Here is a 13,187-nt window from a genome sequence, read left to right as displayed (position 1 = left end):
ACAGGTGTAGGTGGGGGTGCGATGGCTCGCCGAAAAAATCTGGTCGCCGGAGTGGTCCAGAGGGATGGTCGAGGATGGCGAGAGGGGAGGGCAAGGAAGCAAGGCGGTCGGGGGTGGCGGCAATGGGTGGATCGGCCGGTGGTAGTTGGCGGTTCAGTAAGAGGAAGAGACCAGAGGTAGAGGATAAACAACAACCATCCGATGAAGATCCAACAGCCCAGAAAAATCAACTTTGCATCAAATTTCTTAGTCTGACATATAGCGTCACCCTTAATATTGAGACATTTAGAATATTTTTGACCATATTTATATGAAAAAAATATCAACTTATGCAATACGAAAGTTATACATTATAAAAGTTGAACTCATGATGCATCTAATGATATTGATTCCATATTGTGATTATTTGTATTTTCTATAAAGTTGGTAAACTTTACAAAGTTTGATTTTAGACAAATTTTATATGCGAGTAAAAAGGACCGATGGGAGTACTATGTTGCTTTCTACATGTCTTATGGCCTTATTAAAGATCTTCGCTTCTATGGCTTTAAGCATAAGATGTGATTTTTGTAGCACATTTCTGATAAGTTTTTTTTTCTATAAGGCTATAATTTCAATCACGTTCTAAAATATAAATGGGATTTGGTGATAAGTCATCATTGTGTTTGTTCATAATCTCTCAGACATGACAACTTTCATGTCAAATGTGGTCTAGAAATGTTCTTTGATAAATATGTTTTTAGCTCTTAATATTTTGGTATGGTCGTAAATTTATCGATTCAAATATCGCTTTGATAAATAATTTTTAGTTGGGAGAATCAAGAAAGAAAGAAAAGAAGAGAGCTTTAAGGGTAAAAAAGTAGTTGTCGATGCAGCCCGTTGTGTTTGTTCATAATCTCTCAGACATGACAACTTTCATGTCAAATGTGGTCTAGAAATGTTCTTTGATAAATATGTTTTTAGCTCTTAATATTTTGGTATGGTCATAAATTTATCGATTCATATATCGCTTTGATAAATAATTTTTAGTTGGGAGAATCAAGAAAGAAAGAAAAGAAGAGAGCTTTAAGGGTAAAAAAGTAGTTGTCGATGCAGCCCGTTGTGTTTGTTCATAATCTCTCAGACATGACAACTTTCATGTCAAATGTGGTCTAAAAATGTTCTTTGATAAATATGTTTTTAGCTCTTAATATTTTGGTATGGTCATAAATTTATCGATTCATATATCGCTTTGATAAATAATTTTTAGTTGGGAGAATCAAGAAAGAAAGAAAAGAAGAGAGCTTTAAGGGTAAAAAAGTAGTTGTCGATGCAGCCCGTTGCAACGCACGGGCATTCTACTAATTAATTAATTAAAGGGCTATTGCTTCTTTCCTCTCTAATTTTGGTCCAAGATTTTCAGCCTTTCAGCGGGGCATGCGCTGCTTTCAGGGATCGAACTCACCATCCGCCAACAGTTTTTCTCACATAGATCCAACTGATCTAAATAAGGCTTGTGTGAACAAAAGAGATTTCGTATGTATTGTATAGTACCACCTCGCGTCTTTGCATATAATTTCACCAATTTATATATGAGTACAAGTTGAAATCAATAAGCGCCTTGAGATTAATAAGGAGAGGGTAATGAGTGGGCCGAAATTAATGGAAAGAGAGAGAGATCCGAGCATTCACGGAGGAAATAGTGGGAAAGAACTTGGCTGAAGCCATGCCGATATTAAATCATGGAGGGATTAGTGGGAGAAAATTATGGGATTAAATTTGGCTGAAGCCATGCTGATTAAATCATGAAGGGATTACTGGGAGAAAATTATGGGATTAAATTATGGGATTTGTGGAGGAATTAGTGGGAAAGAATCATGCGATTAAATCTGCTGATGAGCAAATAAATATACACACTAGAGTCGATTCTCTAGAAATGAGGCTTCCATCTTTGTCAAAAGCAAGTACCTCTCTGTTGCAGCTCTGATACGCGTACCCAGTAAAGATCCTCCCTCCTCCCTCTGCTCCCTCCAGGGTCGGCCCCGCGCGGCGACCGGTGGGCTCCAAATCCGGCGCCTCTAGCCGCCGCCCCGGCGACCGGTTGGCGCGGCGCAGCCCCTCCATCCTGGGCGCAGCGTGGGTGCCGGGCGTCGCGGCGCGGCGGCGCACGGGGTCGTGGTGGGCTCCGGTGTTCCTGTCGGGCTTCGGGCGGCGTGGTTGGTGGTGGGGCGTGTGGGGGTTGCTGCGGTGGCGGCTGCTCAAGGGCCTGCCGGCGGCGCGCGGCGGCTGATGCTCTCGTCGTCGTCGGCATGGTGGCGGTGATGGTGTTGCGTGCTGGCCGGATTTCGCCTCTTTTCTGGCCGGCGGCGCGGGTTTGGGGCCCCGGCGCGGCTGCGGTCCCGGCGGCGTGGTGGCTTTTGCCATGCCGACTCCACAGCAGCTCGGCGGGCCGACTGGGGCAGCGGCTGGCTTTCCGGCGTCGGCTTGTCTCTAGGCGACCCGTTTCAACCTTTGGCCCTCTCCTCATCGACTGGTTGCTACCTCCGTCGAAGGTTCGGCCCTCCCCCGACTTCGGTCCATCGCCCGTCTCGCGCTCGGCAGCAGGATCGACCTCGTCTCGTGCCCGGCAGCAGGACCGACCTCGTCTCGCGCCCGGCAGCAGGACCATGCTCGTCTCGCGCCCGGCTGCAGGACCGTGCTCGTCTCGCGCCCGACTGCAGGACGGGTCGATGGAGGCCAATTTTGGCCGGCCTCTGGGTTTTGGCGTCGGGGGCAGCCCAGGGGTGCGAAAGGCGGTTCCTTTCCGCTCGTATCTTTGGTTGGGGTAGCGGTGGGTCTCGAGTGAGGTGGTGTCCAGGTCTTGGATGCCAGGGTGGCGGCCTTGGTGGTGGCTCCGCGGTGCTCTTGGGCAGAGCCCGTGGTTAGGTGCTGCCCGGTGGCCATGGTCGTGTGGGCGGCGTGGTCAATGGGATGTGTCGTCCGGAGGTGGTGAGTGTTGGCCGGGGTGAAAACATGTTCTATCTTCGGACGGACTGGCGGCGGCGAAGCTCGCTCCCTTCTTGAAGGCGTCATCGCGGCTCTCATTGCCCTCGTGTTGCTCTAGGGGAAACTCTGATCCTCGGGTCGGGCGGTGATGGCGCTCTAGTGTCATAATCTTCTTGAAGGCGCCGCTTTGGAGCACACGGTTCATTATATGCGGTTTCTTCTCTTTGCGTTGGCGTGTCCACGATTGAAGACTCCGGTTGCTCTTGTAGTACTAGGGGTAGTGTCGCTACGCTCAGCGCCTATGTATCCAGCCTTGGGTGTGTGCGTGTGTTGTGGTGGTGTGCATTTGTATCTGAGCTGTGGTCGGTCATTGCTTTATATATAAAGCGGGGCGAAAGCCTTTTTCGGTATATACACACTAACTATTCACTTCTAATATAATTTTATTGGTTTATTACTTTATTTGCATATTATTGATAAAATACATATAATTTCCAAAAAAAAGACACATATAATACATATGGACTCAACTCTTTTGACAAAAAAATGTGGGTTTCTACTATCCGACTCTATCACGTTAGATGTCAAAGAGACCGTGGTGCAGGACACCTGTTTCAACTACGGTCGGGCTCCGCCCATTCGGGCTGACCCATCGAGATAGAGATCAGAATAATGGATGGCTACGGATGACTTATCCGATACCAAACACCCCATCTCACTCGTTGTGTCAATCGCATACTTGGCATGGAGATCACATTCGCGCTCGCAAAGTTTCCGGATTTTGTGTGGAAACTAGAATGTCATCAACTGGTCACATTGTTGTATAACTTTTGTAACATTCAAAGAAGAATTCGAAAATTTACAACCAATAAGCCATGCGTTGTCTACCTACTACAGCCTTAACGTGGCTAGCAATTTTTTTACTATGACGAACCTTAACAAGGTTCATCATCCATTCACCAGGAGGGCCTTGACTTCCTTCACTATTTATAAGTTGATCCGTTTAACTACTTCACGGTAATTGGTGATTTAGTTCAGACAATGCATGGATCAAGTATAACAGAGACCGGTGTTGAATAGATGGATAAGTTGGCCACCATTTCTGATGGTACCAAAGATTAGAATTGATAACATGGATGAGTCGGACATGCAAGCTTTTGTTTTCCCCATTGCAAGGCACGGGCATATTTGTTAGTATAGTGCGTTGCAATAGGGGACGATATAGCTTTTGTTTCAATGAGATGGATTGATGGCGCATAATTAAATGAGGACGCATCAATTCAAGGATAATTCAAGGAGACGACACTTCAAGAGTCGCGAGCGCATAAATTTGAGTATATGTCAGTTTGTCTTGCGTTACAACGCACGGTATGCTATAATATAATAACTATTTAGAAGAAGACATTTGCGAGGAGTGAAGGAATTAACGCCCAACGAAGCATGCAAGATGGAGCGAGTATGACCCTTAAATAATCTAATGGTTCTGCTGCATTTTGATTATTATGGATAATATGATCGGACATGTCATACAAAAATCATAACACAAAGTATCGTACATATGATTCTTAATGTGAGGCTGGTATATATTTGTGCTAAACCTTGGCTTCCGCCTCTTTGCTGCCGCCGAGTTGCATCTCCTGAATGATGTCGTAGCGTGATATTATAAACTTTTTGATGAACACGTCAAGTACATCCCCCGTTGCAACGCACGGGCATATGTCCTAGTTAATAAAGATGATTGTATGCAACGATGGATGCAGGGGCCAGAGGATTTATCCTTATTTTCTAAAAAGAAAACATGGCGAAGCTCCGCTGCGCCAGTACCTGGAGTGCATCGAGGAGGAGGACCGTCAATATGAGCTCTATAGGTTGGGGTGGCGACGGTCATCGACCTTTGCTCCAAAGACGGGCGACAGGAGAAGCGTTCTGGCCCTTTGTATTCAAGCATGCGAAAACTTTCCGTTTGTGTGTCGTCTTCTTCATCCGCATGGTACTTGGACCCCAACCCAAGGTCACACAACTTTCATGAATCATCAATTTATCATTCTTGTTCTCGTTTTAGCTTACATGCCAAGTGCCAAGGAAAGGACCAAATATCTGGTTCCCCAAACCAAATGGATCTGCCCCAGTTGGCTTTGATCTTTTAGTGATGTGTTGTTGGGTACTCCAGGAGTCCAGGTTATGTGCAGCTTTCCTCCTAGTAGGCATGCTTCGACATGCCATTCAAATTACTCCAGTACGATTTGGATTTCATTGCAAAATTTGGTGGTGGTGGTTAACGGGGCAGGCAAAACACACCTAGCGAACCATTCCAGCTAACAACGGCTGATGATAACATGTACATCACCGGATTCCAAAACAAAAACACAGCTGAAACATGCTGAAAACACATTTTGATCAAACTCCAAATTGCACGACACTCCCATTGGGGCACCGGCCAGTATCCCTGGATCAAACGAGCGCACATCAATTTTCATCTGGAGCCATTACAAGGTGATCGGCCTGAATGCAGGAATCCTACCATTTTGAAAAGAAAAGAAAAAAAACACTGCCTCGGGACAATCCTCCTAAAACCACCGAAGGAGACTCCCTTCGTCAACTTAACAGGCTAGTTTCTAACTGAAGTTATATTTTGTTGTACTCCAATATCTCAAGCATACTCTATATAATAGGCAAAGGAAACATATGTGTCCACTTCATAGTTCTCAACAACAGTAGCAAGACTTTGGAACGGGTAAATCAGGTGAAGTGCTTACTATTTATACTAACTACTATAGCTTGAACAGTCATAACACTTTGATGAGCCTACGTAACTTTGTCGGTATAATCGTATACAGCTAGGACAGCCATAAACTTGGATGCTCAAAGAACTGGGCAACGTGGGATGACACTTAGTGCCGGTGACACCTTGCTGATGGCGGTTTTGACTTCTCTCTCCCTCCCCTCTCCGTCAAGTGTGTCTCGCCTCCAATCTCCTCTGTCTGCACATTTCATAAGAGCACCGCCTACTCCTCAATGCAATTGCTCCACAGCTCATCCATCACCCTCCCCTCACCAGGGAGCTTTTTTATGGTACCCTGTAGTGAATATAGACCTTTCATCCGTGAAATCCAATGGCCATGCCCGATTTGTACCGCTTCAGTAAGGCCAGCAGCATGGCGAGCAGTATAGATAGCACTGCTCGTTCTTGCCCAGCGGTATACATATTCTGAGGGCATTTTGGGATTTCTACGACCCACCCAGCCCATTGTTCTGGTACACCGATGCTGGTAGAGTTCCGGCGGCCACCGCCGAGCCTCCTTCTCAATTAGGTCCGACAACAATGAGGCGTTGCCCTGTGCCCCTTCCATGGCTGAGCATACCTCCAAACCGTGCTCGTTTCGTCCTGGTTCACAACGGTGGCGAAGAAACCACTTGGCGCTGTTGTCCGTCGACGCAGATGCTTGCCGTGTACAGAAGCTCGTCGTCTCGGCCATGGTGCTTGGGCAGGACGGAGTCATGGCGACCATGTCTTGGTCCACGTATGTAGGTGATGGGGCTGAGCACCGTGGCGAGACAAATGGGGACGAGACGCCAAGGTAGATGAGCGCGCGGCCCGGTTCCAGTACGCGCCAGCAAGGTCAGCGAGAGCATGGTGGCGGTCGCGGCGAGGTCAAGGAGCGGCAGAGACGTTGAAAAAGGACCTGGTGGCGGTGCCAGCCTGTCTCATGGGTGCTGGTCCCAGTATGCGGCAGCAAGATCGACTACGGCGTGGCGGTAGTGGCAGCAATGTCAACTCTACCATGGCGGCAATGGGAGCGAGCAAGGGATGTCGATTCCCAGCTATTAGTACGAAATAGCCTGGCATCTTGGCCCGTCAACAACCCCCTACCCACACGAAATCAACTCTCGGGTTTTGTTATACTGGTCGTCTCACCCCTAGCAGTATAGGGTACTGTAAAAAAGCTCCCACCAGGTGATTGCGAGGGCACACATGATGCGATTGGGAGGGAGGTCTGAACTGTGGTCCGTGACCCGAAAGCACAACCATGGCGTTCCGCCGCGCTTGGATGCACCCAGGAATCCTCGGTGCGGCACCAGGATCTTGGTCAACAATGGAGATATTGCACGTGTGGTGTGTATTTGAGTTGCTATCAACTGCCTTTGCTACCAAACGTTGAATTATTCATCCTTGTTGTGCCAAAATGAATGTGATAGTAACTAGCCTATTCAGACTTCGATTCACCAACATATGGTGCACAAACTGCACGCCACCACACACTGGCGTCCACAAGAGAAGCAGACATTAGTGGGAAGACAATATTTTAATCCTAATATAGGATACAGCCGGAACCTCAAACCTTCTACCTTTTGGTGTACTCCAATATCTCATACACTATTAAATATAGGGAAATATATGCAGTAGAATTGAGAGTGGGTGCAATTTGAAGAAGTGTGGAGAAGTTCTCGGTATTTATACTACTAGCATTACTACTACAGCTATATGTCATACGATTTAGATGAACCTAACTAACTTAATCATGCAGATCAGGAAAGTCATATACAGCTAGACCTGTCATACAAATTCTATGCTCAGCCGAGTGGCAGACGAGTACATTCAATGCTTGAGAGGAATCGCCAAATGAAATTAACAAGAGCATGAGCTATTGTGTGGAAGATAGTAATAACAGACTTGCATGCACTTGGTCTGTTGTTCCCACTCTCTTATGTACAAAGAGTTGAGCAGGAACTCAAAGGCAGTGTCTCTAGAGCAATCCCTGCTACCTGCCGTATTGTGTACTTCCCGACATTTAGTGGCCATGTTATGAATTTTTCTTAAGATATAAAACATTCTAAACTTTATAAATATTGAATTTAATTATTATCAGAAGATTGCTCTAGACTGGCTGATTAATTTTAAAGTGAATTCTGGTTTTTACCCCGTATTTTGACATTTTTAACACTAATTGCCCTGTTTAGCGGGGTTTCATCCATTTTATCACATTTAGCAAAAGTGTTGCCACAATTTACCCTGTTTAAAATTTTGTGAGCATTCTGACCGATGGGTCGCAATTGTAAGGTCCAGCTAGAATGCCAAGTCACCGGGTTTTTTCACAACGGTTTTCTACACGCTGAACCAGATCGCCCTAGCTTCTCCCAACCAGCCAACTCGATATGATCGCACCAGAGCAGCTTGGGAAACACATAGTAACTCTCTACAAGTCAATATATTTCTAATACTTGGAAAGGAAACTTCTAAAACATCATTTACCTAGTTCATTCTTGACCAGGTATGTAGATATGTACGCATCAGACTTAGTGAAGTGGTATATTTACACCACTTTTAATCTGATCCACAGAATCATTCATACTTAAGGTCGTATACGATAATACTGAAGAAAAACATATGTGATTTCATATTATATCAGCAAAAGTTCCTCCTATAATTTATTCAATGACAACATGCCACGCTGATCAAGTACAGTCATCTTATCACAATACTTCTTTGAACTAGAAACGAGTAGCCTAAACCTATCTAATATGCATCCCAGACTGAGAGAAAATCTAGCCACAAAAAACCTAACCACCAGGGGTGACAAATAGAGGATGCAGCATGCATGGGACGGGAAAAGATTGTCGTACTAGTTGTCGTTTGCTCGACGACCGCCAGTGGCCACACCTTGAAGTCCTGCCTGCCGCTGTCGCCTACATCTTCCTACCCCCTCCTAATGAATGAGGCAGTCATTTTGGGTCAGACTAGGGCAGGATCATGCATGCAATTAGAATGCGAGTGATGTGTGCCGTGAATAATGGAGCCCAATGTGGTGCAGCCCGACCTGGGCGACTTGGCCATCCGGCGAGCTGCTCTGGTGCGATCATATCGAGGTTGGCCGGTCGGGAGAAGCTCGGCGATGTGGTTCAGCGTGCAGAAAAACCATCAGGAAAAAAATCCGCCTATGTGGCATGCCAGCTGGACCTTACAATTGGGACCCATCGGCCAGAACGCTCACACAATTTTAAACAGGGTAAATTGTGGCAACACTTTTGCTAAATGCGGTAAAGCAGATAAAATCCCGTTAAATGGGGTAATTAGTGTCAAAAATGTTAAAATAGGGGGTAAAAATCGGAATTCACCCTTAATTTTAAGTCGACTAATTTGCACATCAATATTCATCAGTGTGCAACTGTAGTTTTGGATGTTCTGTGGCAGTTAAATAGAAGACCCTTTGACGATGTATGTATTTTTCTTCCATTTGTTAGTTATATAGACCTCTCACCTTGTTTCATCTCATCTCATGGAGCACTCGTGTCACTCATTATGTTTGTTTTCCCCAAGAGTTATTGTTCAATTTCCTTATACACTTCTGCTGCAGTTTGTAGATTCTCAACCTGCTCACGAACTAAAGGCTCCATCGACCCCAAGAACCACGCCAAAACATGGTGCTCGTTCAATTTAAAATTGCTCTAACTCAACTTTATCATCTGGTTTAACAAACGCTCCGTCTATGAAATGTTTTTTTTTTGTGTGTGAGGGTGTCTATAAAATGTTTCAGACCATGAGATCCTAAATCAGAGTTGCATGCCGTGACCAACTGAAATAATTATGCGGTCCAGAAAACTTGACCGGATTAGGCTCCAAAGTGATGGTTTGTTTAGATTTTTGTTGGGATTACTCAACAAGCTGAGCAAACAATTTATGCATACTCTCCCATGATTTGTCAACACTGGAACCTCTGACATCTCTGCACTTTTAGCTTTCATGACTCACAAGGTGTGAGGCAGACTAGAAGAATATGCATGTAATAAAGCACCTATTTGTGCAGCAATCACAAGTGCTAGCAGTACCTGCACAGACTGGGTTCCCTACATGCAAAAGACCAGTGGCAACAACGGCTGCTTCGTGGACAGCACTACAACAAATTCCACAACGACAAGCGAGAAACAACAATATGTAGCCTTCCACACGTACGGCCGTCTAGCAGCGACCAGATTTCCTTGGAAGGGGCAACTAGACGAAGGCACATCCCTTGGTCGTGGCACTCCTGGCTGAAGCTTCCGACGACACAAAGCAATTTAATGGCTCCAATGTTCTGGCCAGATATGTCTACGAGGAAGAAATATACTAGCGGGAAGAGGGAGAATGTCTACCGGGAAGACAAATACTAGAGGGAAGAGGAGACATTAATGCTGCTGCGGAGAAATCGGATCCTTAAACCTTCTATCTTTTGGTATACCCCCCAATATCTCATACTCTCTTAAATATAGAGAAATGTATGTATCATCTTAATCCTCAACATCAGTGGAACTGATAACAGCTTAAATGGGAAGAAGCGCTTAGTATTTATACTACTTTTTTTGGAGAAGTATTTATACTACTAGGATTGCTATTACCCTCATAATATGTCATATGACTTGGGTGAACCTAACTAACTGGCATGCAGATCATGATAGTTAGAACCATCATATAACTTCTATGCTCAACCGACTAGCAGACAAGCGTGCTTGATGAGTGGAGAAGCATGGCAATACCTTTTTGTTATCACAATACTAGACATTTAGTTATAGGAGTTTGCGATACATAGTTACATATCGTCTTCATAAATTAGTACGGTAGCTTATTGCAAATAATACTAGCAAATAATAAGTATAACTCATTGATAATGCTAGCACACTTTGCTGTCAAAGCGGAGTAATGACACTAAGATCTGTTGGAACAGAGTATGGTGTATTTTTTTTTTGAAGAGAGGCAAAAGATTTGCCTCATTCATTTAATAAAAGGAATAGAGTTTATGGTTGTGTTACAACACAGACAGCGCCGCAACAACACAAATGAATGTGACCAACTACTCTCGCGTCATCAAGTATCCCAACTTTCTAGCACCCGCAGTTACCCAAAGCATGGCCTCCTTCTTGATGTTGGCGAGTAGGACCGTCGGTGGGGCGCTCTTCTGATGGAACACTCGCGCATTCCTCTCATTCCAAATGGTTCAGGCGACGAGCATGGTGAGCGAGGTCATCGCCTTCCTGTTGGGGGTAGATGTGTCGGAGAGGCCCACCCACCACTCTTCGATGTTGTCCGAGAGGTGCCATGAGGATGTATCGATGCTCACCAGTTGCAACCAGTCCTTGACCAATCCCCATAGGCGGATAGAGAAGCGGCATTTGTAGAAAAGGTGGTCAACAGACTCTTGCTCCCGCTTGCAAAGTGTACAAAGGCCACAGTTTGGCCATCCGCGCTTCTCCAATCTGTCCGCCGTCCAAATTCTGTTTTGAATAGCCAGCCAAGCGAAGAACTTGACTTTGGGAGGAGCCCAAGCCCTCCACACAGTGTGCTCCATAGGGGATTTGATTGTGCCAAGGAATTGCACTTTGTGTGCTCCATGGTGTATATTGCAGTACACGCTACATCGAAAAAAATCCACATTACTATAGTACATCCAATGAAAGAAACTTCAATGGCACGGGCATTTGTACATACATTAGTAACATGACAGTGGCCACCACAAAATACAGCAGGAAGCGAATTACTCTCCACTAAATGAATTACTGCATCTGCAAGATACGCTGATCGTGATCAAGCATTCCTGCTTTCCCGTGTCGCGCAGCCACGGGGCGGGCAGAACTAGCAGTGAAACGCCATCCTTGCCATCTCCTTCCCTGTTCAAACTGGCGCTTCAGCGAGACCTTCAACGGCAGCAGCTTTACCCTCGACGGACATTGCAATCAAGCCATAATGTACTACACCTGAACCCATCAGGTAGGCTCAATCTTGCACTGAAACTGGATAGGCATACATGCGTAAGAAATATTTCGCAGGGATTCTCTGTGTTTTTTATTGTACCAGTCACGGACCGAGCTCACCTATTTCTTGTCTTAAAATGAGCTCCTAGGGTGGAACAATCACAACAGGCACGTCGGTCATTTCCACCATTCCTTGTCCAGTCCACTCCAATCCCATAAGATTTAATTGCAGGAGACTGGACAATATCCGCCAAACTTTACCACAAGATGACATGGCCAAAAGTCAGCATACAATGCAGCACCGAAATATCTGCATCAAGGAATAAAAAGACATCTCACAAAATGAAGTTTTGGTAACAAAATGACATCTCACGTATCTGGAATTAAATGATGCGGCGGTGAAAGATGCATGCACTAGCCGATGGGACGAGAATCAGTGGTTATGACAGGATGAAACTTTTCTGGAGGACGTCAGACTTAGAAGTGTTTTCATGGTGTATTAGAGCATGCAAACCTTCAGTTTGTGTGCCGTCCTCTTCATCTGCATGGTAGTTGCACAAGTGGACCCCAAAACCTAGATCGTACAAGAGAAAATAGTCAATACTCTGTTGAGCGCATCTTCCTTAATTATACTCTAAGTGTGTTTGTATCCCCGTGTTAATGTACAGCTTTCCTCCTAGTACAATGCGTGCTTTGACATGTTATTCGTACTAAAACGGTCTCATAAAAAAATAACCTGCTTCTGCGTACAAGTGCATAGGTTAGGGAGATCGAGCATGCTGCTTCTTGCATTTTTTTTCCCTATTTGTTGCTCTATTGGTGTCTTTTTTTTTTGAACCGCTTTGCTCTAATGGTGTAAGATTCTGGGCTCGATGACCTTCAAGTGGGAGTTCCAACCGGGCATCCTGAACCAAAGCAACCAACAGACCACGAAGCCGCAGTTACATCGTCGTGATTGGCTTGGATCCCAGGGAGGAGAGCTGAGGTTTCGCCTGGATCCATTAGAAAGTCGGTCGACAACCTTGTTTACCAACACTGCTGACAATGATCGAGAAGACTCCCTGCACCAACTTAGCAAGCTTTAGCTATTTCGTTACAGAAGTTGTATTTTGTTATACTCCAATATCTCATGCATACTCTATATAATATGCAAAGGAAATATATATATATGTATCCACTTCATAGTTCTGAACTATAATAGCAAATATAGGATGGGTTAAACCAGTGAAGTGCATAGTATTTATACTACTGTGTTAGCTACTATAGCAGTATAGCTGGAGCAGCCATAAAACTATGATGAACCTACCTTACTTTGTCATGCAGAAGGGCAATCATGCAGCTAGGACATCAATATATAACTTCTATGCTCAACCAACTGGCTGACACGGACGTCCCATACGCATGAGATAAGCACACCCCAAATTCTAGTAGAATGGAAGAACAGCCCCAAGCATGTTGAAAATACAAATTAACCAGCCCCAAGCATGTTGAAAATACAAATT

Source organism: Triticum urartu, chromosome 2A (genome assembly GCF_056163025.1).
Source record: "Triticum urartu cultivar PI428250 chromosome 2A, HENAU_Tu73, whole genome shotgun sequence".
NCBI lineage: Eukaryota > Viridiplantae > Streptophyta > Magnoliopsida > Poales > Poaceae > Triticum > Triticum urartu.
The sequence above is the reverse complement of the archived record's forward strand: the minus strand, read 5'-3'. Positions refer to the sequence as shown.